Here is a 25,606-nt window from a genome sequence, read left to right as displayed (position 1 = left end):
TCAGCCTGTTTTTCTTCACTTCTATCCTTTTCTACTTGCTCTTTAATCATTCCCAAGGGTGGCTGGCTTTCTGCCTGACTTGTCTCCATTATACCCTGCTGCAATCAATATGGCAAGCAGAAATCAGCAGGAGAAGGCATGTTCTGCTCCCAGTGAGAGCCGGTGGGAGGGAAGGAGATCAGGCCAGCCAGCTGCAACCCCAGCCTGGCAGGCGAGCCGAAATCCAGCCGAAAAAAGCTGCCGCCAGACGGCTGGGTCCTGTTTCCTTCGTGGTGCCCCCTGCCCGGCAGCGAGCAGCAGGTAAAGGTCTTCCCCCTTCCCCCAGCCCCTAGGAGGGCAGGCAGGAAAGTAAAATTTACCCTGAAAGCCTTTCTTTTTTTAAATTTTATTTTTTTTAAATTTTTTAATTTTTTTTTTTTTTTTGGCAATAGTGAAAAGAAAAAGAAGGGTCTCTCCAAAGCAGAAAAGTCCAGGAATGGGGGAACCACACTTTCACCTGAGGAGGTCTGTTACATGTGAACACTGGTGAGTGCTTGTTGGGTTCACTGTGGCTCAGGTCTCTAAGACTGGCCAGGATAGATTGAAGGCAGCTACTGCCACTGTTGAGTACCTCTAGCAATATATTTTTGGTTTTAAGACCCACATTTCTTTGAAAACACGTTAAAAACACATGGAGGAGTGGTGTGGATGAGGACATCACCAAGGCAGTGCTCTCTGCCCATGGCTTTACTTACCATGTACATATATGACATCTCCCTCCGATAATTTTAACTTGGTGATTTTCTTCCCTTTCCCTAGTTTGTAAGTCTGAACTGGATATTCAAGATCCTTTCCCTCAGTGCAATCCCTTGATTGCATCTACATTTTACCAGTGAGCAGAGCTTTTCTGTCTCCAGTGCTTCCATCTACCCTTCTGATGTTTCAATCTTAAGTACTTTGGGTCAAGTACTGACTTTTGGGTCTCCTTGATCCAGGGGTTGTGTGCTCTGGGACATTTCTGAGTGTTTCTGCAATACAACCACTGTACAAGCAGCATCACAGTTGCCAGAGCAGTTGCTGAGATGCCTGCAAGATATCCATGATCAGATTTGCACCTGGGATCAGGAGGGTGAGTGGAACATCATAAATGGCTGATGCTCTTGTGCTGTCTGCATATGAGATCCATGTTGTGGGCTCCTTGCACCAGAAATTGGCTTCTCCAGGGACTCAGACAATTACAAAAAGTTATATTTTATAAAGGGGAGGTTCATGAAGAGCTGGGGTTGGAGAACACATGGTTAATGTCATCCATTTATGGAGTCTTGTTAGAAGGCTCCACAAGTTTTTCAGGCTTTCCCAATTTTACCCAGCAGTCCTAGATGTCCATTCTACCTAGGTACAAAAATCAAGGGACCGTACAAGCTAAATGACACCTATTTCAGCATGGAGCCCTTCAGTCTCTGATGGAAGGCAATGAATAAAAAAACCCAGCATCATTATTACCTATGCCTTCCTAAGATAAATCTGTTTACCTGTAAAACAGATGCGTTAAAAACCAATCAGCCAATAGAAATAATTAGTTACAGGGTAGGCGTGTGATTTGCTCAGCCTCTGGAACGGGGTAATGTCTTGCTTAGCTTGAACTCCTTCCTGATGGATGCTTGGTGAAAGGTCTTGGAGACAATGTACTCAGCTAAACGCTGGGGAGACAGAAAATTATTACTACAGAGACATTGCTCAAGTCAGCTCTGCAAGAAATTCATCACCAGCACCATTGGCACCACACATGAGCAGCAGCGTATGGAAACTGAACTGTAAAAAGTAACAAAATCAGTGAACTAAGGGAACACTGCATACCGTGAACGTGAGGGAATGCATCGTTTCCCAGAGGGAGGAACGTTCCTATTTAGCGGGCTTTTGTTTTGTTACAGGAAACACTTGGATGGAGGGATTTAGCTGTGAACACAGAGCCTTTGTTTTCTGGGAACAAAGGGAACCCAAGCGACACAGGTTGGTAATGGGTAAACTTGCTATGCTGAGCTGGTAGGTGAAGCCTTGGGCTTGCTATAAAACACACAGGACCAGCTTCTTGTGCCTAAAATCCCATGGCCCAAAACAGCAGCCAGTGGAGGTGAATTTATAGCTCGTGTCTGCTTAGTGGCCACAAGCCCACCCTAAAATAAACCCAAGACCAAGAGGAGGGGCTGCTGCAGAAGGCTGCTGCCTCCTCCCCAACGTGAGCAAGATGCTCTTGATAAACCTTTAAAAGACATCAATGTTGTCTGTAGTCTGGAATGCCAGTGCTGTGAGTCCTCCTGGGAAAATCCTCCTGCGTGGAAACTGGAACTGGGTTCTCCTCTGCCCCAAAGGCTTCCTGTGATCCCTTTTACCTGAAAGGTGGAGCACAGCGATCTTCCAAGGCTCACAAACACCCAGCAATTTAACAAAGGCCCTCGTTGTTTACAAGCAGCTTGGCTCATCTGGAACGAGAGAGAAGATGCCTTGACTTCAGCGAAATGAAGGGATTGATCTCATCCTACCAGAAGGAGAAGGGCAACAATAAAACAATTCCACAAGCGTCCCTTGTGATGACAAGACCAGTAGAATTTTTCCAATCCTGCTGGCAAATGGTAGAAGGCAGAAGTCTTGTGGAGACAGAAGGAATAAAAACAAAATGTCTTGCAGAGGCTAGAAAACTTTCCCAAAGCATTTTTCTTTAAACTTAAGCACATGATTTACGAGCTTATTATTAGTTTCCCCCCTTCCTTACATAAAAAGAGAAATTTAAAAAGTGTAGATTAACACATTTTTGGATATTTTCCAAACTCTCAATTCCTCTACTTAAAGGATTATTTTGACAAATCAAAAATCACTTTTTGGGTGGCCTGTAGAGACGCAGATTTGCTCTTTCTCTGTAGCAGAAATGATCCCTTCTCAGAGGGTGCTACTTGTGCTTCTCAGACAAATCACAGATAGAAATCAAATCCAGCTTCTGATCTAATTGTAATACAGTATTGCCTGCTGATTCCAGGGAATTTTTTCCAGATTGGTCAGGCTGAGGAATGCTTTAGGTACCTTAATCTCTACCTAGTCACTACTCAGGAGATACTAGAGGTTCTTCAGTGAAAGCAGAGCCTTGAGAGCTGCTACAAGACCATATTCACCTGGCTTATGAGAGCAGAAAATGCTCCTGAGCAGGTACAGACTGACATTGTAGGGGAAGGCACAAGGGTTGGGCTGTCTGCTGGAACTCCCTGGTGTCACTCACCCTTGTGGCACCCAGCTGGACACAAGAATGCCACATCCATTGGGATATGCTGGCTTTGTCACTGGGATGTGGCTGCAGCTCATGGTCTGGCCCTGCCAAAGTGATCACCCTGCACCTGGCAAGAATTCCTGGTGGCCTCAAAGAGTAATGAGCTCATTGAAGATCAAAATGCATATTGGAAAGGTAAGTGGATTAGCCAAAAAAGTGCCCAGAGAACTTCAGAGAGGCAGTTTAGGAACAAACCAAACCACTGTGAAAGAAACAATTGTCCTGGAATAGAAAAAAGAGTTATATATATGTATATATTCAAAGGCAATCTTTGAATAAAAAGAGTTATATATATGTATATATTTAAAGGCAATCTTTATAGACAGGTTGAACATGATTATGAGGCTGGAGGAACAGATGGGAAAATGGAACAAACAGATGGAAAAACTCTATTTCTGAAAAAAAATTATCTATTTGTAAAGCTATAGCTACTTGGAATGAATGTTTCAAGGTTAGGAAGCTGAGGCATCAGGAAATTTATAACAAGGCCATAAATTCATCCATCTGAGATGAGGATGGCAGGTCTTTTAGACAGGTAAGGTGCTTCCCAAACAGCCATGTACATTATTTATCCATACTTATTGCCACCATCCTCAGGGATACCTTGCTCCCCTTTAAGGCTATATCACTCAGTCTACAGTTAAAAATTACCTTTCAGCTTTTCATTAACCATAGCTGGCTAATATATTAAAATAAAAGGAGCAAGTTCACCTTGCTTTCTGCTATCTAATCACAGGGGGGGGAAAAGGGCCTGAGCCCACCAGCACTGTTAGAAAAGTCTTACAGACAAGATGGGGAGAAGAAGTGAACACCATGGCTCAGCTCTCCAACTTGATGGTGAAGTAAAGGCATCTTCATTAAATGCCTCCTACCCACCCAGCTGTTCTTGAACAGCCCTCTGAGTAATTTTAGAGAGGATGATCAAGAGAAAAAGTGGGAGGAAAGGTTTGATGTTACACTGACTCCAGGGGGGAAACTTCTCTTGCAGCAACCAAGCTTCTAAGCTTGGGGTGAAACAGCCTTGCAGGGAAATGTGTGTCTTGTGTTTTAGTTAAAGAACCACCACCTGCAGAGACAAGTCCAGCCCAAGCTTCACATGCTGTTCTTTGCTGAAGAAGGGTGAGATACTTACATAAAAAAAAATTTTCCAGCCAGGGACCAGATGTGCAGAAACTCTCCCTGGAGTAAATGAGTTCAGCAACCTCCAAGCAGTGCTGGGATAAGCAACAAAAACTGCATTACAGAAAGGCTGAGTTGCTGCGAGGACTAGGGGGATGGTGGTTTGGGCTGGACAGTGTTAACAGGTGCTGCTTTATGGTGTTGGCTCCAATCCCTCTGAATCACAGCTTCACAGCTGTGAGAAGGGACAGTAGAAGTGCTCCAGCTCACTGGGGAGATGCGAAGATTGAATTTTTAACTGTGTGCATTCAGCAGCGTGGAAGCAAAAAAGGATGTTTGCTTTCAGCACAGGGCCTGGGGTGGGGATACAGGGGTGGGGACCCAGCTGCCAAGCGTGTTTTGTTGTCTCCCTTATTTCAGGTCATTTCTTTTAAGTCGGCACAGGGCTTTTAAGGACTGTGTCCCATATCTGAGTCTTAGCAGATTTGCCCACATGTTTTCCTGTGTGTGTCTCTGGGACTCATAAAAGCGTCTTTAGTGCTCAAGTAACTTCCCCTTTGAGAAGGGACTGTCAAAGACAGGCACTAATGTCATTAGGAGGTTACAAGGGGGAAACAAGAGAGAATTTGCTACAGATCCTCATTTCCATAATCTTGCCTTGGCTTCCTCGTTTGTCAGTTCTTAACCTCAATTCTTTAACCTCCAAATCTGTGGAGTCGTTGACCTTGGGGATTTGTCTTCAAACTGATTTCAAGTTTTAGGCAATCTAAATTAGGCTTCCCATGACAGAAGACAAAACTTGGTCTTTCACCCAAATGTGAAAGACAGGCCCAGAGTGCAAGTGAAATCTTGCAATCATTTTTTCAAACCATCTGCCCATCTGCAGTCCCAGAACAATATCAGTTCGGTGCTGCCTTCCCTCTCTCTCTCAGGAATAAAGAAATTACCATAAACAAAGCAGATCAAGGGTCTTTTTAAGCCAAATGCAGCCAAGACACATTGCTTCAGAAAGGAGCAGGAGAGGAAAAAAGAGCTGCAGGGGAAGTTTCTTCCTAATTCTCATTAACTCCAGTTTGGCCGGTGATGCTGGACGCTGCAGTGTAATTTGGAGGGGATGGTGCTGTGTCCCTCTCCATGGGCACTCAGTTTCCAAGGTATTTCTGTGGCAAACAAAAGTGATCACCACGGGGAAAAAAAAAAAAAAAGGAAAAAAGGGCTGCAGAACTGCTCCTTAAAAGTGCTCCCTAACTGTGCAGAGGAGGGAGAATACAAGAAAACAGGGAAATTTGTCTGGACACAAAGAGCCTTTTGGTCGCTCAGACCATTTCTGCGTTGCACATGGCAGTCAAACCCCTGCCTGAATCACACTCTTTATTTCAGGGAGCGAAGCCGTTGTGAGAAGATGCATTTATTTCCAAGAGTGCTCTGAGTTAGAGAGGCTGCAGCAAGCTGGCAGGGCAGCTTGGCACGAGGATTTTCTGGAGCAGCAGGTAGAGATGAACAACGGGAGCTGGACGAATCCCTGCATGATGGGGAAACAGGGGAGGTAGAGAGATTAAATAATTCAGTGTGTGTTGATGTGATGCATGGAAAAATACTGCCAGAAGTCACAAAGCTAAATGCCTGGGTACCTCACCAATGGATCAGAGAGCAGGTTTTGGGGATAAAAGGAGGGAAACAGGCACATCCGTGCTGGGGAGCAGCTTGTGCAGCGGTGGCTGCGGAGAGGCTGCCCCCGAGGTGCCGAGAGGGGGAAGGAGATCTGCGGGAGCCTCAGCCTCATTATTTTTATGTTCAGCTGCCTAATTACTACGTGTCAGCTGTCTGTTGGAAGGAACGATGTACTGCAGCCTCTCGTTTGGGAATTTATAGTGATTAATGGGCCTGGAGGGAATGACTAACGAGGAAATGTTAGAATTAGTAAATAAGCATCACCGTGCAGTGAGTAAAGCAGGGGACATGACAAATGAGCCCAAATATGTGAAAGATGTAAATGTTGCAGAGGGACAACCTTTGGGATGTCCTGGGGACCCACAGAAACCGAGAGGAACAGGAGGGTGGGAGCAACACAGGTGTGATCCCCGTGGGGAGACAACAAACCAAGGAGGGCCCTCCAAAGCTTTCCAGGCAGTCCTAGGCAGTCTTGGAGGAACAAACTCGCTCTGGCAGGCACTGCAGCAGGATGGAAAGCTGATTCCCTGTCTGTTGTGTCCTGTGGAGCACAGCAAGGAGCACCAGTGTCACAACCACGTGCTGGGCCATCACCACAATCTGTCCTTCACCAGGACCCGTGTCTTTGAAGATATTTAGGTACTGTAAGACCCAAACCACTTGGTTTATCCATTTCACATGCAGAAATTGCTTTCAGCTCGACTGTTTCAGAAGAACTTGTTTACCAAATAACAGCTTTGCTGCGTGCCAGGGACCTGTAGCTGGTCCAACATCCATGCAAAGTAACACCTGCAGGCTCAGCCTTACAGGCAAGGACAGCACAGAACAGCATCATGGAGGGGCCTGGGTTTTGGGGCTACTTGCCCTCTATTTTTATGTAAGAGAGATGTGCAAACCCCCAGAATTACAGCTTGCAGGTGTTTTTGAATGACTGGCATTTTAAAAACTATAACTTTAGGAAAAATTCTACTAATTACAGTAAATTTATTAAAAGCAGTAAAATTAACAGGATTAAGGAAGAAAAGCAGCTGTCTTAATTTCTTGATCAAATATCTCACTGAGATCATCTGGCAATCACTGGTCTGTACACCTGTCCACTGCCAGCATCTGCTGGTGAGGACATTCCTTGAGCAGTGCAAGATAAACCTTTGCACCAGTGTCACAGTCTTTATATGAAACTAGAACCCAGACTAAAATGTTTGTGAGTTTTGGGTCGCAGAAAATCTAGAACTAGATCTGCTACAGAAAACTGAAATTTGGTCTCATTTGGACCTACCAGATCAAACCCCTCACTCCACGTGGCTTTTCAATTTTATTTCCAGCACAGCAACATTATTCAAATTTCACTCAATTGAAAGATGCAGCTGTTTCTATTTTTGGTGTATCCCTGTTAGAGAATAGGAATCAAACAACAATTCTGCACTGTTTGGTGATCAGCAGTATTCTGTCTGTAGATAATTTTCACTCATGGGAAACAGAAGTCAGGGGAGCAATATCTTAGGTGCTTCTGCCCTTTAAATACTGCAAAACAGCTGTAATGTTATGTTTGCTCTAAAACAGACATTTCTGAAAGCTGAGGCAATTTTCAGGGGATGTAACTAGATCATAGACAAGCCTGTAGCTATGGAATAGATAATTTTCCTTTTCTAGGATGCCTAGATGAAAAAAAAAAATAGGGGGAAAACAAAACAACAAAGCAAACACCCCTGCCCCCAAACCAATAACTAATCTCCTTCATGAAAATTAAATAATCTAAATAAATCCTGCCCTGGAGGATAACTGAACTCCTACAGGTAGAAGGAGGATCACTGTGTTTCAAAGTGCTTTAGGGCTCTGAAGGCAAAGCAGAATCACCAGTGCTGACCTCCAGTTTCTTACTGGACAGCAATGATTTCTGTAATTTTTTTTTGTTGAGATCAATATACATTGAGACTAGACATGTACCAAACAACTTCTTCATCAACAGCTTGGCTCTGACAGTGGAAGTTATCCAAAGTCACTTCTTTAGTTCCTCCTAAAGCAGAAAATGACAATTCCCCCTGCAACATCCCCTCTAAAGAAACACTCACAAAGGCTATTTTGGCAAACCAAAGACCACCTTCAGTGTTCCCATGGGCAATGGGAAGTATCTCATGGACCCAAAGCCTCAGGAGCAGCCCAGCACCGCCTCTTTCTCTGGCAGCAATGATGTGAAATACAAATCCCAGTCTCAAAATCAGGATTTTTCCTTTCCCATAGGTCTGTGGCCTCAGCCAAATGCCATTTCCATCACTCCTAATGGTGCAATGACCCCTGCACCCCACATGAAGGGAGAGTTAATCTCTCTTGAGAAAGTTCAGGATTGAACCAGGGCTCTCAGTTTCCCTGGTTTCACCACTGCCAAGAGCAGTTCAACACTTGGTTGAATTGATGAAAAAGAAAACTTCTGGTTGAAACATTATATATACTCTAATTACAATGAATCCATCTCCAAACGAAATATTTAATTTCAATTTTCCCAACGATGGCTTTATCTGGGAGCTGTACATCCAGAGGGAAAGGATTTCTATTTTTCAACAGCAAAACATGATGTTTTCGAATGTACTTTTTCAGTTGGAAAATGACAGGATGGAAAATCCACAGCTATCTCTACTTATAACACATCATGGTTAGGTGTGTGTGCATAGCACTTAGCACAGCATAAAACATAACATAGCACATAACACATCCAGGTGGGTGTGCATATGGCATGGGCACAAAAAGTAAGTTTTAGAGACAAAGTTTGAGAACACAGAAACTATTGGAAAAGGAGGGTTAAATAGCAGTCAGATCAGATGGTACAAAGCAAGCTGTGCTTTCTTCATCTCAGGGAAAGTTAAAATACAAAAAAAACTGTTTGCAGGTGACGCTGAAAACACTTTGGAGGCCCCTCCACTTATTGTTGGGTACAGGGAGACCTGGTGCAAGAAACATTTGAAATACAAAGTCATTTGTACTGGGGGAACAATATGCAGCCCCGAGCAGAGAAAAAGTCAAAACTCAGCTGATGTTTCTGAGTCAGAGGCAAGTGCAACTGGTCAGATGTGCCCTGTCCAGCTGAAAATAACACTGCTTCCAAATTTTCTGGGAGCATGAAGATTTCAACAAGAGCCCCGGCAGAACTGCCCTTTGTTGTGTTGTTTACTTTTGAGGAAATTGTTGACTGCTTTCCATTTTGCCACATGTGAGACAAAACAATCCACTATCCTTTTCTTCAGTAAAATTGTTTAATATTCCAAGTTTCTTGTGTGATTCAGAAGGGAACTGTTTTCTAGAGCCAACCTCTCCTGCTGGGGGGTGGAAAATGCCTGCTCCTGGCTTGGTTTAGCTGCAGGATGGCAGCAGATTGGCCTTTCCAAAGCAGGAGGCTTGGGCAGCAACAGGCAAACGTGCCCAACCATTGGCCAGAAATATCACCCAAACCCAGGGCAGGAAACATTTTTAAATCATTCACCTAAAAAGGCAAAAAATATTTGCTAGAGGTTCCAGCAGTATCACAGTTAACGCAGCCATTTCTCCTGGTAAATAGGAGGAATTGCCTGGATTGCCTGAAACGGGTCAGTTATCACCCTGGGAGCTGCTGGCCAAGTCTGACCTCTCCACCTCACACCTGGGTGCAATTTCCAGCAGCCCAGCCACTGCTTCCAGTGAAATCAAAGCCCATGCAGCCGTTGACTTCTAAGATCTCCAATAGGGAGATCTCAGCTGTGGTTACCAGCTGGGCTGCGCAAGTGTCATTTTCCAAAAAACCCATCTGCCACACTGAGGCTTCAGTAGCCAAGAATCTGCTTACTACCACAAAACTGCTCCAGATTTTCACAGGGGTAACTACTAGCATTTACATTTTGGGAGGGACAGAGAAGGTGGATTTTAGAAACTGTTGCTTTCGGTGTTGAAAGGAAATTTTTCTCCTCCTGCACTGGTCCAAGTCTGCCTTTTTCTCTGCTGCTTTCTTGTTTTGCTGCTCCATTTTCAGATGGGTGCCCTTGGCTTCCCAGGACCATGGGCCACCTAATGTCTTCTTTCTTGACATTTTGCATCTGTTTTATGTCTCTAACTGCCTTTGATTTCAGCCTAGCTTCCCTTTTTTCATATTCAAGCTTAGAGGCAGAGGCAGCCCAGCTGAGATTTGCATCTCCAGGGATGTTAGATGTCTCCAGGGTTGATGTGTAGATTGGAGCTGGTGCTCTAGATTCCCTTTAGCATCAATGGAAAGAAATGAGTGACTATGCCATTATTTATCTGAGCTACTTGAGACATCTGAACTTAGTGGGGGGTAATTTCTGCATCACCAGCATGTCTTTCGCTCAGTTAGCAACCAATGGAGAAATCAATGCTGGGAGGGAAGACTCCTCTCCTGTTTCATAAAAAAATAAAATTTGAAGTGTTCTGAATGTGCCTTTACTTTGGGAGAGTCCTGTCCCTTCACAGGTGCCTTTCTACACCCCTTGGCTCAAATGATTTACATGCACCTGCCTTCCCAGGTGATGCCACCAAGGTTCATGGACCTGGTCATGGATTTCTGCAAGGTCTGGCTGATCCATCCCCACTTATTGCCAGGGTATCTGGTGTCATTTTTCCCCAAGAGGCCACATGAAACCTAAAATACCATCAACAACCGTGTTTAAAGAGTATGGCCATTTACACACAGGGAGTCAGGCTACAGAATGGAGGTTATTTAGTAGAAAATGGGATTTATCATGATGGATGAAGGGCATTTTTAGCTCAAGAGGCAGCTGGTTTCCCTGCAACCAGATGGCCACAGGGTCCTGGCCAAACTTTGCATCTTGACCATGCTCCAGTGTGATGATTACAACTGACTGAACTCAGAGTTTGGCCATCATGCGAATATTAAACACCTCAGAATGATTTCTAAAGATTATTAAATTAGTGCAGCACCCAGGTCAACATCTCACCACTGAGCTCATTGAAAAATGAGAGGCTGAAATAAACAGTATTAAATCACAGGCATCAGCTAAAAGCACTCTCCAAGAATGAGACACTAAACTATTAAAACTGGGCCAGGAGGGAGATGCTGGAGCCCACCTAACATACAAGGAAATTGAAATATGCACCAAATCTGAGCTCAGAACTCGATCCTGATTTTACAAACATGCATTTTGTCAATAAAAACATTGGCTACAAATATCTCAACACCTCCTGCTTGTCAAAATTTGGCCTGGGACGGAAATTCAGATGTGTGAGGCGCCTCTACTACTTCTTCATAGAGATGGCATATGGTTATCCAGAATGATATACTGAACCACAGCCATAAAATCCAGCTTGAGTTGCCCTTATGCTAAATGACTCCAGCACAGATGTGTGAAAACCTGCTAATAGCAATCTTTAGGCTACTTTAGTAAAACAGCTGAGTGTGGTGGCATCTTAGGAACTTGCTGTTAAGTAAATTCCTGCTTTGGGGAGCAGCAGAAGCAAGAGGGAAAGGGTCTGGTACCTATCTGCTCTGGTCATCTGGAATTAATCTGCAGGCAGGCATCTGTCAGAGCTCCCAATTCTTTGGGTATCCTAGAGACAGCTGAGGAAGATAGTGCATGCAAAGGAAGTCCACTCTGGAAATCACTTCTGTGCACATGAGGCAGCCTGAGCACCCAAAACCTGCACCGACAGAAACCACTCATGTTCCTGCAAAAAGACAGATTTTACACCCAGGTACAATATACATTTTAAAATTTATACACAGGGACCTGATGAGCCATTTAGCAAAGAAAAGGAGTCAATAGGAAGATAAATAAAAGTAAAACTACTCTCTCTACAGTGCCTGTGAGTGGCTTCTGTGAATTGCTTGCCAGCGCTCCTCGGCGCATCCCGATCCAGGGTTCACCCGTGGAGGGAGGATCTTCCCCAGTGCATCTGCACTTCATTAGGAGTTTGTAGACTGCTAAACGAGCACCAGACCCCAGCATGAATGCACATTGTCTGAGCTGGGCTGATCGCACTGTGTGAGACAAGGGAGTGTTAAAAAAAACTGCTGTTCTTCAGTAAACATTGGAAGAGAAGACTGAAGATTAATTCAAACAGCTTGGAAAACTGAAACAAGAGAAATGAGCTGAATATTTCCAAATATGGGCTACCTTACTTCAGTATCAAGCCAGGAGAACCTTGGGGCATGAGAGCCAACCAAGCTGCAACTCCCTGGATAACAAGGCCTTAATTAAAAGCTAAATTGCACGTACATAAAAAACCCCACAGGACTCACTTCAGCCACACGGGTCATGAAATCACAGGCAATCATATGACAAACATTAATCCAAAAGTCCAGGGAACAACTGCTCTGCACACACTCACTCAACACAAGCCACAGAAACACTTGCAAAAATGCCATAACGAGCTTAAAGCTTTTAGTTCAAATAGTAACATCAAAGGAAGAGAGAAAAGGAACCACCAAGGGCTCTGGTCTTCTGTAGCAGGGTGTTGCTCAATGAAAAAGCCAAATTAACTCCAAGAGAGAGAGTCTATCCAAAGAAGATTTGGGTGCTCCACCAAATCCCTGCTTCCCTGCTTCACTCCCCCAACAACCCCTGCTAATCTGATCTGGAGGAAAGTCTTCCCCACTCCAAATCTGGCACTCATTTTACCCTCACATACAATCAAAACATGCCAACCAGCACTTGAGATGTTTTTCTTTAATACCATTAGGAGCAATAACACACCATGTTCAACATCCCATCTCCAGCTGCTTTGGAGAAAAGCAAAAACCCCAGTCAGACACCAGTCTATGCACAGGGGGCTCAGGGAGAGGAATAATTAGCTAATTTATGTAATTCCCACATCCAGCCCTGGGTTTTATTCAGCAGCCTGTGTTGGATGGTCTGAATCCCATCACCTCAAGCAGCAGATCTCCTCACACACACTGTGGCACCAGGGATGGGCACAGATGGTCCCACGTTGAGGCTGCATCCAGGAGGTCAGTGCAGGGTGATTTATCCCTTGGAGTACAGCACACCCTGGGACTCAGCTGCTGTAATTTTGGGGCAAATCAGCTACTGCCATGGATATCTGGTGAGGATCTGTTCTTCTGTTTCAGCACTTATTTTGCCATTAAAGACCAGCAGCTTTCAAGAAAAGCAGTAAGAAAAACTGTAAAAGAGAGGAAATTTATGCCGGGCAAACCAGGTGCATTGTCCCTGTTAGCAGTGCTGACCCACCACCAGCACATCATGGTGCACAACCTACCCTTGCTGATTCTGTACTACTAATTTTGACTGAAGTCACCATTTTATAAATTTTCTTTTAATTTTCATTTCAACTGGAGGCCTATGGGACCATTTCCTTTGGAAGACACACCAACCCAAAGGTCAGCATGATGTCTGGGGATGGTGGGGGTGCCCACAGCAGACTCCTCTTAGAAGAAGGTTCCCTGTACCTGTAGGTCTTTCCCCAAGCCTTCCCTGATGGCTCATTGCATCTTCCAGGTGTGACATGGACTCACAAGCCCTTGTCTCATGGAACAGACAAACGAGGAGTTTCCTGGGAACTAATAATAATAATAATAATAATAATAATAATAATAATAGTAATATATAATCTAGCTTCACTGGTGGAAGACCATAACCTTGCCAAGAGCAGGAAACGAGCATGTGGATGTACTCTTGAAAAAAACCAGTGTCCTCTCAAATAGGCCACAAAACAAGACAATTAAACACAGTCTGCAAGCAGAAATACACTTGGGACAATGCCTCCCAAGCCTCCCCTCTGCACCCATCACCCTGAGCACGTTGTGGATGTGGGTTTTGCTGTGCTGACTGAGCTAGGAAGAGAGCAGCCCCCGCAGCATCACTCAGGGCTGGATCCAGAGGCAGCACAGAGCCGGATTTTCCTCTGGGGGTCCAGCCGATGGAGATGCAGCCACACAGCTGTGAGGGAAGAAGCTGTAGCTATAAATGAGTGTTGTTCTCCATCTCCTGACGTCAAGGGAAGCTCTGCTGGCGAGCCCTGCCAAGCTCCAAGCTCCAGAGAAGCTCTCCCACCCCACACAGCCCCCACGTGAGATCTCAGCCGTCTCCCTCCCAGCCGGGTGCAGGCACCACCTCCACCCCCGGCCCTGAGCTGCCAGGATGGGGGGACATGCTGCCAAAAAGCTGCTTGCCCAGAAAGCCACTTTCCACCAGCAGCACCTCGTGCAGGACCCCAGGTTGGTGGAGGAGATGGTGGTTTTTGTCCAGGAGACCCTGGGGTGTTGTGAGTCCCCAGGTTCATGGCAGCAGGATGGAGAGAAACCATGTCAGCAGGTGCTTCACCCTCTAGTGCTTCTCAATCAACACCTGGGCTTGAGCTGTTGCTCTTTACTTTCATTACTGACAGGAGATATCTCATTGCATTGTTCCCTTCATAGGGAGAGAGAAGAGATTTTTATGCCTCTTCTAGAAAAGAGAAATAAATAAAATCATACAACCATTTCCTTCTGCAAATAGTCAGGACTGAGCAAGGGAACAGGTGCGGCCAGGAGCAGGTAACTCTTCATAGCTGTGATGCAGGATTAAAACAGCATTTCCAGCATATCCTTAAACAAACCCATGAGAGAAGCCAAAGCCACCCCAAACTTTCCCTTCAGCCTGTAATTTTCAGACAACAAACCAATCCTTTCACTTTTCTAAAGGAGCAAAGAGAGAGGCAGAGAACTGGAAAAACCCTTTATAGAAATATCAGCTGTTCCTCCTCATTCCCACCCCCAGTTCTGTTTTTTGACAAGTTAAAGTGAGGCCATAACTTATTCTGCTTTGTTCGACAGGGCTAATCACACGTGACTCTAATCACTCATGATGTTTTATTGATTTTAAGCACATTTAATCAGAAATTGGCTCGGAGTTAGATTCCTGCTAATTACTGAGAAGAAGCATTTTGAATGACTTCACAATTGGACTGCAGATTAGAATGGACAATATGTACTAAAATAATGATTCATGCATTCAGCTCTCTGGATTTATTTTGTTTATATTGGATTTTTTAATCTTTAAAGACATAATTTTGCATATGGGCAAGCAGCATTTAAAACCTTTAACAAAATGGGTTTAATTTAACTGGCCAGGCTTTCACCAGAGATGGGATATGGGAGGGAAGAGTTTATCCCCAACTAATGCAGTTATTTCTTTGAAGGTCACTGGATGTGCCTTGCCCCATGGTGACACCAGGCACAGGTGGTGGTGCTGGCATTGCCAGGAGGGGTGATGCCACTGCTGGGGGGTCCTTTAGCATCCCCACCAAATCCATCAGTTCTGCTCTGAAGTCAGGGTGAGCTTTCCTCAGTCATTCCTGCAGTCCCTATTTCCACCCCCAAACCCCAAATGCAAATGGCTCGTTAAGGCAAAGGCACCCAGCTCCAAGAGGTGAGCTGAGCTCTGCCACCACCTCACCCCTTCTGCTGCTCAAATCTCTCCACAGCACAGGGTTAAACCATTTATAAGTCCATATTTCTTGACCTAAGAGCCACCTTTTCATGGAAAATCAGATTGTTGCTGATCACAACCTGGAAAGATTGTGGTTTTTCAACAGCTGCAGGTGTCTCTTCTCCACCAGTGTCCAGGAGATCCCTGGCAATGTGACTGCAAATGCTCCAGTGACATTGTCCATGCTCAGAGAGCTGTGGCCAAACACAGACCTTTCTCAGCTCTGCAAAGCTTCCTCTGCCTCCTGGGAAATACTGATCCATGAGCAACAGGGAAGCTGGAGGCTGGCAGAGAGGCTAGACTAGAGACTACCAGCTATTTGAACTGGTAGGAAAGGAAAATTTCCTTTTGATTGAAAGCAGAAACTTTCCACTTCCATCTCTGCTGTTTTATTTTTATTGGAAAACAAGAAGTCACACTGGGGAAGGCTCTCACAGTTTTCAGCTAAAATTTTCAAGTTTTGAGTTATAAAGTCAAAATTTTCCATTAAGAAAAGGAATCTTTTTTCCCCCAACACAACTCCACTGGGAATACTTACAGAAGTCTTGCCAGCCAATTGATTTCATACAAAAACAAGCCTAAATTCAGAATGATGCACAGAATACCCTGCAATAACCAGTGTCTAAAAAGTGACAGCTCCAAAGTCTCCTGTTCTGCTCCCACTCCTTTCCATGGATCTGTGACACACCTATTCAGTGATTGGAACTTGCTCATGAATGATGTGAAACCTAACTTTCACAGGAAGCTCACAGGAAGTTTCATAGGAAAATTCACCACTGGCCTCCCAAGGAACCAGCCTGCAAATCTGTGCTAATTCATCCTACAGGGAGAAGTGGTGGGATTTTCACTCTTCAAGTGATGTTGCACCCTGTAAGATGGCAAGGCTCCAGCCTTCATGTAGGACTCAAACTGTAAGTCCAGAGTGTAACTCTGACTCCTGCATCCTTCCCTTCATGCTCACAACCCTCCCCATTCCCACTGTGCTGTTTCGCTGTCACTGCAGAACAAGATTTAGAAGCAAAAGGAACTCTCACCCTGGGTGTAACCTCACAAGTTATAAAAAAGGAATATCTCTTTTTGTTGGACTTCTTTATTATTTCTTCTTTCCTCCTTTTTCTTTTTCATTTCTTCATTCATTCTTTCTTCTGTTCTTTTAGTTGTCCTTTATTCTTTCTTTCCTTTTTACTTTCCTAGGAGTTGGATTCCTAGAATCCTGTGAGTCCTTTCTAATCTGGATTTTCTAGAACACTATAAAACTCACTGCATCCAGCACTACTGGGTGTAGGTGTTCACAGCCCTGAGGAGTGTTGTTTTAGTAGTTTTCTGAATGGTCATGAGTGACAAAACAGCAAATCTGTGTTCTTCCACTCACTGGTTGACTCCAACTTCAGAGTCTTCAGTGAGAAGTACAGGCCTGAAATTATTCTGAAGTTACAGCACCTACAAGAATTTTACCAGATGGAAACGTGAAAAAAGATTGCTGATTACTTCTCAGATGCATTGCTCATTTGTTCAGAGTAATTACTAGATGCAAAACCAAAAATAGAACCTTTTCCTTTGATCTTCTCCAGTTGGAGTCTGCACATGACAACGCAGAGCACGTATCTGGATGTTCTGTACTGAAGCTGCCACAGCTTTCATTCAAAACCCAGCCAGTGTTTCTCATCTCACCTATGAAAATTCAAATGAAGAAAAAACCTGTCAAAGGACACTGGCAAGCATCAACCTGTCCCAGCTCCTCATAGTTCGCATCCTCCTGGTGGGGGGAAGAAATCACTTACAGAATTTGGAGCAGCTCAGTGATGAGACTGTGCTGTTCTCCTCTGGTTATTTAATCATTTGGTAAAAAATCCACCCTGAAGCCAGCAGCCAAGGTCTTTGTAGGCCCAGCTTTGGGATTAGCCCTTTGTATGTAGCCTAGGGCAAAGGGTGAGGAAGAAGAGTGGTTTTCAGTATGTGTGGTCCAAGGGCAGAGCAGATGAAGCCAGGGCAGAGCTTGGCATCCCTCTGTGTGTGAGAGCCAGGGGAGAGCTGGCAGCAGGAGCTCAGGGGTGCTGGAGATGCTCAGGAAAAAAGGCTGCCAAAGTGACCCAAGGGACACAGGCCAGTTGATTGCTCCAGAAAAGGAGGAAATCCTCTTACAGTGCAAAGCTGGCTGAGCACAACATGCCAGCCACCCTGCTCCAATGTTCCCAAGAGCAGCAGCTGCCTCACTCCCCTCTGAGGAGCTCCAGCACCTTGGCATGGGCACCTGACTCCCAGGGAGGGGCTGGGAATGGGTAACCAGTACCTGAAGTTTTCTCTGCAGGCTTTCTAGCAAGGCTATATTAAAGGAAGATTATATGGATCTGTTGCTCATCAATGCCTGTAGAGACTTGTCCTCCTTAGATGGTTTTGGTAATGTAGCACCAAGAGCTGGACTGGGTTACATGGCCAGGAGTGAAATGGAGGGTGGAGAAGCTGAAGCTCACACTGCTGTAGCATTCTTTTGGCTTGTAGCAAAGCTTCAGCACAATGATACAGTCCCAAATTCAACCATCAGCAAATGATTCCTCTGCCCCCGGAAGCAGCACTGCACCGCTCAGTGAATGGCATCAGACTGGTGGGATTGTGGTCAATTTTCCAGCTGTACATTCAACAAACCTCATTCTTTATGCTGGGCATTAGCACTGATATCTGAATTAGAGATTAGGCAATACTAGACATTATTTTCAGCCAGGGATTAATTAAATCTCAACACTTCTGAGAGGCAGCTGGTATAAAGGAAGCCATTCATTTCAGCAAGGTCCAAATGAACAAGCTCCTCATTTGTTTCTAGGTTTGCTTCATGGTGGAGTGAAAAGTAAGTTGGGAACTACCTCTTGCAAATACTTTTAACTGCCTGGTAATAATGTATATTAGATACTCTCCAGAGGTTCTTTGTGCCAGCCACTGCTCCTTCCTCTTCAAATCCTGGATTTGCCTTTTCTCTGCCCTAAGAGTAGGTCCTTAATGTGGCAGCAATGTCCCTTTCAGTACATTGCCCAAATGAGCTCTGCAGTGCTTTGTTCCTGGCGTTCCTTGGGCTGGAGAGGAGCAGCACAAAGCCCGTGGCACCATGCTGGAAAAGAAGGAAAACCCTGTTTGTGTCTTAACGTGGTGAGGGAGGCAAGGGGGACAGGACTGTGAGTTTTGCTCCAGCTGGCTGCAAACAGGGGGTGTGAAGGAGACCCAGCAGGGATGAAGATGGGGCAGCAGAGCTGATGTGTCCTGGAGATTGAAGTGAGAGTCCACTGGCCAACATCTTCAGGGGGATTCTTCCCAGGAAAATGGGAAATCTGCTATCAAAAATCCCCAAAGCTGAACAAAACACTGATTTCATTGGAACTCTTCACTGGCAAAACTGCTCACAGATTTACTCATTGTCCTCACTTGTCCATGGTGCTCATGCCCACATGTACATGGCTACGGAGAGATCTGGGGATGTCCATGCCATTCCCACAACAGGGCATTTTCCATGATTTCTTGGCTTTTTCTGGGGCAGTGAAACAGCTGGGGCTGCCCACAGCTGTTCCCTTTGCTTTCTCAAAATCTGCTGTTACTTGTTTGGGTTTATTTAAACTCTCTTTCTTCCTGTTCACTTTTATTCTGCTTTTCTTCATCAAAATCCTGCTTGGGCCGAGGAGGGATTTTGAGACCTGGAGGGTTTCCACGGGTCTGGCTTGTATTAGAGGGGGGCAATTTCCCAACCACCGGCTGAGTTTCAACATTCCCTGTCTCCTTGCCTTACTGAGGAAAACCAGGGGCACACATGCAGCCTCCTGCAAAGACTCCTTTTCCAGCAAGATGAAATCAAGGTGAGGCAATTTTGACAAGTTCAGCAGAGCGGGCTGGGATGGAGAGCTGCTGCTGGCATGCTTGGAGTTGAGATTTTTCAGACTGAGGTTAATTTCTGCAGCTCTTCCTCCATCCTCCTCTCTCCCTGCAATCACAACCCCATGATCACAGCAATCCCCATTTGCAATCTGCACAGGGGGCTCTTTCACAGGTTGAAGTGACATTCCCAAAACAGTGCCAGTGCCACAATAATAATATAAAAACCATCATAAATCTGGGGTTTGCCCTTCATTGTTTCAGTGTAGCTCAAGATAGTCGAAGAAGTAACATGTTGTAAAAATTAATGAAATAATAAAATAAAAGAATTTCTTAGATATAAGATACTTCACCCCTGGGAACATTTAAAGTCAGGTTGGATGAGGCTTGGAGCAGCCAGGTCTAGTTATAAATGTCCCTGCTCTTTGCAGAGGGATTGGACTAGAGGATCTTTAAAAAGTCCCTTCTAGACCAAATTTTCTATGATAAGCATGCCAGATATTCCTCTAAATAACAGCTTTGTTGACTTTCATAATTTGAAGGAGACTTTCCTCCTAGTCCTTCTCATGGATTATGTTCCATCCCATACCCACAAAAAACCCCCAAATCCACTGGGCAATGATCTCTGTGTAACACAGGACAGTGCGTGGCTGCTTAAAGCCAGATGAGTCCCAGAGTGTTGGAACTGAAGCCCCCATTTCCCCCTCCCAACTCCCCTGTTGCAGGTTCAACTACACAATATTCATTTTAGTGCCCCCCGTGTGCCTCATGTCCAGTGCATGTTGCATTTTAAAAGGTGCCTTCGTGCAAATCAGCATCAGCAACTCGAGGAGACGTTCTGCAGAGCCAGCAGTTTTTGCAGGGAGCCACGAGATGGCGATGGAATAGAAATTTCCATCCAGAGGAAAAGAAAAGCAGTTGTGGGTTACGGAGAAAGGACTGAACTCCGTGCATGCTGAGCCCTCTGCCAGAAAGTAGAAAGCAGGGAGGTGTTGAAATTTTACATTATTTAACATCTCTTTTTTGGGAAGAGCATATACTGGTTCTGTATTTATAGATTATCAAATATCCAAAGCATAGCCCAGTTTTTCCTTTTCTTCTTCTTCTTCTTTTTTTTTTTTTTTTTTTTTTTTTTTTTAAAGATTAGTATATACTTTAAAATCTCCTAGATTAGAGCAGAAACTTAATCCTACTATGACAAATCAAGTCACCATTAAGGGGCAGTAAACTGCAGGCTTTTAGAGTTTGCTGTGTAAGAATAATTTAAAAAGGTATCTCTCCTTTCTCCAGTTCCATTTCCCAAGAGGTATGTCCATCATTGATCAGCCCACTGAAGGGAATTTTGACACAAAGTGAAAAATTAATTAATTAAGATTTTTAATTAAAACACAGAGAGGCATGGGAAATAGGGAGCAGGTAGTTGCAATCCCTTTACCCTCTGAGCTCACCCCTTCTCACAGGATGGTGTGACTGGGATTTGGAAGGCAGGATGAATAAGTGTGACTGGAGTTTACAGTCTGGATGTTAAGAATGGTCTGAGTATTGTTACTTAACCCCCCCCTACTTTATCACCTTATTTTTGCTTATAGTCTTTCCCCCCTACTGGAAACCTATCCATAGACAAAGGTGCAGTCCTTTTTATTTAATGAATAAATATTCATAAAATGATTTAGGTTGAAGGGAACCTTAAAGCTCATTCAGTTCTACCCCTGCTGTGTCCAGGGGCACCTCCACTACCCCAGGTTGCTCCAAGCCCTGTCCAGCCTGGCCTTGGACACTTCCAGGGATCCAGGGGCAACTACAGCTTTTCTGAGCAATGTTTCTGTGACCACCCTCACAAGGCTCTTTGGTCATTCCTGTGATAATTCTCAGCATCAACGAGTAAAGTTGGCAATTTTATACAAGGGAACCAAACAAAAATTGAACTGTTTTCAAGTGCTTGCAAAGTAGAAAAAAAATTTCCATGTGCAGCATGTCCATCCTGCCTCTGAAACAGCTCAGGGAAGAAGTACTCAACTCCTAAACCCATCAAACATTTTTTTTTAATGTGGCTTCTAAAGGTAATCCCATTAAAAATCAGTGTGCCTCTTCTTTGAGTCTCTGTCCCACCCAACTGCCACAGTGCAGGGCATGGGAGCAGCACCCACTTCCCACCAGCCCCTTTGACACCACACAGGAAGAGGTGGCAGTTTTCACCTTCCTTCTCCAGGGTAACCATATTTCTACTGCTAACCCCAAATCTGGGGACCTGTTAAACTGAATAAGGATAAAGGTCCAAATTCTGAGCCCATAATTCAATTAGGACTTGCACAAATGCAGCTTCAAAGTGCCCCATGAATATTTGCCCTGCAGATTTAAACCTCCCTTTGCAAATCTGCCCTTTAGGTTCCTGCTTGAGAAGAAGATGGGAGACAGCTTGAGGAGATTCATTTTTCCTCTAGTTTATATATAACTTGCTAAGCTTTTTATTTTTTCAAATGAGCTTACTATGTCCAATTTAAGTCAAAATTTAATGATCCCTGCAGTAATTCATTTAAGGATACAGCCTCCATAAATGGTGTACCATAAGTCAGGGAATAACTGTCCTTGTCCGCAGTACAATCATTAATCAACTTTATTAAAATCAGGATTGGCTGAGGAGGTTTGCATAATAAAAGACTCAGAGACTTTTCCAGGACTAAAATGGACCTGAGACCAAACTGGGTATTTCCTCCCCACTTCCCCAGGACTTTGCTCCCCATGTAACTTGGGAGCATCCAAGGCCAGAGTTCATGGTTGGCTCACATGTGGAATTGGATGGGATGATAGTGGTCCTAAAAAGGTTTAAAAAAGACTAATAGTCCCTAACATAGACAGGCATGTTGCTTTGCACTTATGGAGGGAAGGGGATATGGGAAACATCCTATTTCTGACAATTTTAGTGGGGCTTCTCAATGCTTTGGTGTAGGGATGATTTCTGGATGAGGCATTAGCCTCAGAGCAAGCACCTGGAGTTATTTTATATTATGCTATTTTACATTATTATATATTTTATTTTACATCTTCATCTTCTCCTCAGGTTGGGCAAGGCCCTGAATGCCTGCTCTGCTTGGTGATGATGCTCTGAGTGGCTGAGCCCCTTGGCAGTCAGGGGAGGCAGGAGCAGCCCAGGGTGCCACCACGAGGGACCAATTAGATCTCTGGATCCAATTAGCAGTAGCTGTGATTTGTGTGCAGCCCCTCTGTACATATGGCTACGCTGAACTTTCCCTCTGTTTCAAATGTCCTCACGGAGCACGAGTGAAACGAGAGGAAGGAACATTTGTCTGGTTTTTTTTTTTAAAGCCTTTATGGTGATGGACGAGGAACCTTTTACATCATTCTCCAGCTTGCAAACAAATTAGGTACCTTCATCACCTTCCCCTGATAGTGGAGCTGGCAAGTGACAGCGCGATGAGCTGCTGGGGAGAGGGTAAGGGGTGTGCAAGTGTTTCATTGGACATCATCAACCAAGTTTGCTGGAAATAAAATATAAGTGAAGTCAGATGCTGAGGGCTTAAGTGTCCATGCATTAACCAAGATGGTTTCCATCTCGTGGAGCAATTTGGGCTCCGGCCATTTAGGGCAGGACAGGAATTGTTACTCATTTTAATGGATGCTGGGCATCCAAATCCCTTCGGTGGCATTGAAACATCTCATCCCTAATTTCTATGTGTTTCAGTCCCTCACATGCAGCCAACTCCTGCAGGGCACTCCAGGAAGCCTGATGAAAGTGTTGCTGGTATTACCCATAATGATCTTCAGTTTCATTGAAGAGATCAGACCAAGAAGAAGAGAAAGAAAGGTCCAGGTCTGTTGACAAAATGTCAGGGAGACGAATTGAACTGGTTCCTTCATCCCCACCACAGCCCAGAAATAGAAGATCCCATCACCTGCAGCCCACCTGCAGCCCCTAGCTCAGAGTTTCACAGCAATGAGGCAGCAGCAGGGCTGGCAGCAGAAGGGGACAATGCAGGACAGGGCAGGTCCTGATGCTGCCAGCACTGGGGAGCAAGGCTGTGATGAATGACTGAGAGTTCTGCAGCACAGCCCAGGGGTCAGGTCTGCCCCTCTCTCCTCCATCTTGGGGGATTTTGATGGCTGGATGTCCTTCCTGGCAGGAGGTGCTGAAAATGGGGTGGATCACCAACTGCAGCCCAAAAGGAGGAGATAAAACCACTTTACAGGATGCTTTAAAAAATAGTCATCTAGCTGGAAAGTCTCTGTTAGAAAAAAAGGCAGTCTTGGAGAAGAAACCCCCGCAGACATTCATAGTCCTGACAGAATTGTTTAAGGTAGAGTAACAGGAAACAAGGCCCCAGATTTTTTCCTAAATGAGCTCTTTCACACAGCAGCTGGCTGGCAGTCAGCTCCTAGAGAAGAGTGTGGGGAGAGGTTGTAAGTAAGTCAGGGGAGCAGCAAAGGGGGCTGAAGGTTGCATGACATCACTTTGGGTCAGAGTGTCTGAAAAAACCCAAAATAGTTTCTCCCTATTTGACTGAAAAGTGAAAAGGGCAATTCCCCATCTCTCCTTCTACAGGTGGTTCAATTTGTCTTTCCTTGGTGGGAAGCAGGCAAAGTTGGGCAACGTTATCTGTAGAGGGGAAGGATAAAGTAGGTGATGTTTTCCAGAAGTGGAAAATTCAGCAGAATTAAATTTGATCCTTGGAAAACGATAGACATCTTTAACTTGGAAAAAGAAACATCTTTAAATGCCCAGCCCAAGTGCTGAAGTCACCGTAGCTGACCCACAGAGAGGAAGAATGGTTTTGTGGTTAAGGCACTTCACTGCCATCTGAAAAATCTGGGTTTGATTCCATTAGCCACAACCTCCCTGTGTGCTCACAGACAAATCTATTCCTATCTTTTTGCCCAGGTCACTATTCATAAAATGGGGTTGAGAACTCTTCTTTTCTCACCAATAGTGCTGCCCATCAGGAGTTTGCAGCCGTGGTGAGGTCCACACATTGTGGATTGAAGCAACAAGTTTCAGGAGTGTGTCTCCTTGATAATGATTTTATCTATTCTCCTTCATGGAAGGAGCTGATTCCCCACTTGAAAGCAGAATATCATAGCCACAATTCACTCCTATTCACGGGTCAGGATTTGAAACCAATTCTTGTATTAAAAAAGATGAATCATAGCACAAAAATGACTTAATTAGCTGTGTAGACAGCCAATGTGAGCACAGAATACCCCGAGCGAGGGTCCTCTCCAGCCAAACATCGTCCTTTAGGGAACTTGGCATTCCTTCCAGGCTGTGTGTCAAGGAGACTGAGCAACTTTACATCAACACAACATGGATTTTCCTTCTACCAAACTACTCTGCAATCTGTAATTTTTAACCTCACAAGTTTGAGATTGTACCTTAACATTTGCAGGAAGCAGATGGCTTCTGCATACTGCCAACCTGTTGTTACAAAAGCATCTTCCAAGAATTGTTTTCTACCCACAGTCGCTAACCATAATTAACCTTTCATATGATTTAATAAACAGCAAAAAATATTTGCCATCTCATATTAATAAAGAGAGCTTTTCAGGACATTTTTTCCCCTTCTTCAAGAACGTAGAAGCTGTGGTAATTTTTGCTTGTGCTTGTTTTTATTGCCTCTCAAATTATTTAGGGATGCAGTTCACTTATGCTGATTAAAGCTGAGAAGGACAGCAGAACAGTGGATGAGCAAAGCATCTTCTGGCATGGCACACAGTGACCTTTTATTTCAGGAAAAAATGAAGTTCGGGTGAGAAGCATGACTGCTAAGCGTGGGGCAGCGAGGGAGTGCAGAACCCATTGATAGACACAGTTACATCAAGTTGTACTTTCCATTATTTTAATGCTTCATGGAATTTAAAGTGATAATAATAGAGTCCTGTAGTACTTTGACCTTTTTTATATTGAGAAACTTCACTGACTGGTCATTTTTGGGCAGAGTGCTCTCTCTCTCTATATATATATATACACACACATACCATGCTGACAGACAGTCTCCAAAGTGCCTGGGAGACAGCTAAGTGAAAAGTGGGATATTACCATGATTTCATTAATGAATGAAAATTAAGATGTTGGCTAAGACTTACCCCCATATTACAGGGGAAATGAAATGGCAGACATAAGTAAAAACCTGGCATGGGGGACCAAAGTACATCTTTCTCTGATGGGCAGTTGCTTTGGCTTAGGGTATCAAAGGCTTTCTGAAGAGCTGAAACTATAAAAGAAATATTCTCTTGG

At 44.5% G+C, this 25,606-nt stretch overlaps 1 long non-coding RNA gene across 1 annotated transcript in view; it reads right to left on the bottom strand.

The window, feature by feature from the left end:
* Window positions 1–2,346: 2,346 nt before the first annotated feature.
* LOC110477326 (uncharacterized) overlaps window positions 2,347–25,606 on the bottom strand; it is a 30,711-nt gene continuing 7,451 nt past the window's right edge. Inside the window, exon 3 of the long non-coding RNA XR_002466575.3 lies at window positions 2,347–2,459. This is a non-coding gene — a long non-coding RNA (uncharacterized LOC110477326). The remainder of the gene's footprint in view (window positions 2,460–25,606) is intronic.

Source organism: Lonchura striata, chromosome 9, assembly GCF_046129695.1.
Source record: "Lonchura striata isolate bLonStr1 chromosome 9, bLonStr1.mat, whole genome shotgun sequence".
NCBI classification, from domain to species: Eukaryota; Metazoa; Chordata; class Aves; order Passeriformes; family Estrildidae; genus Lonchura; species Lonchura striata.
This window is presented reverse-complemented; position numbering and strand designations above follow the sequence as displayed.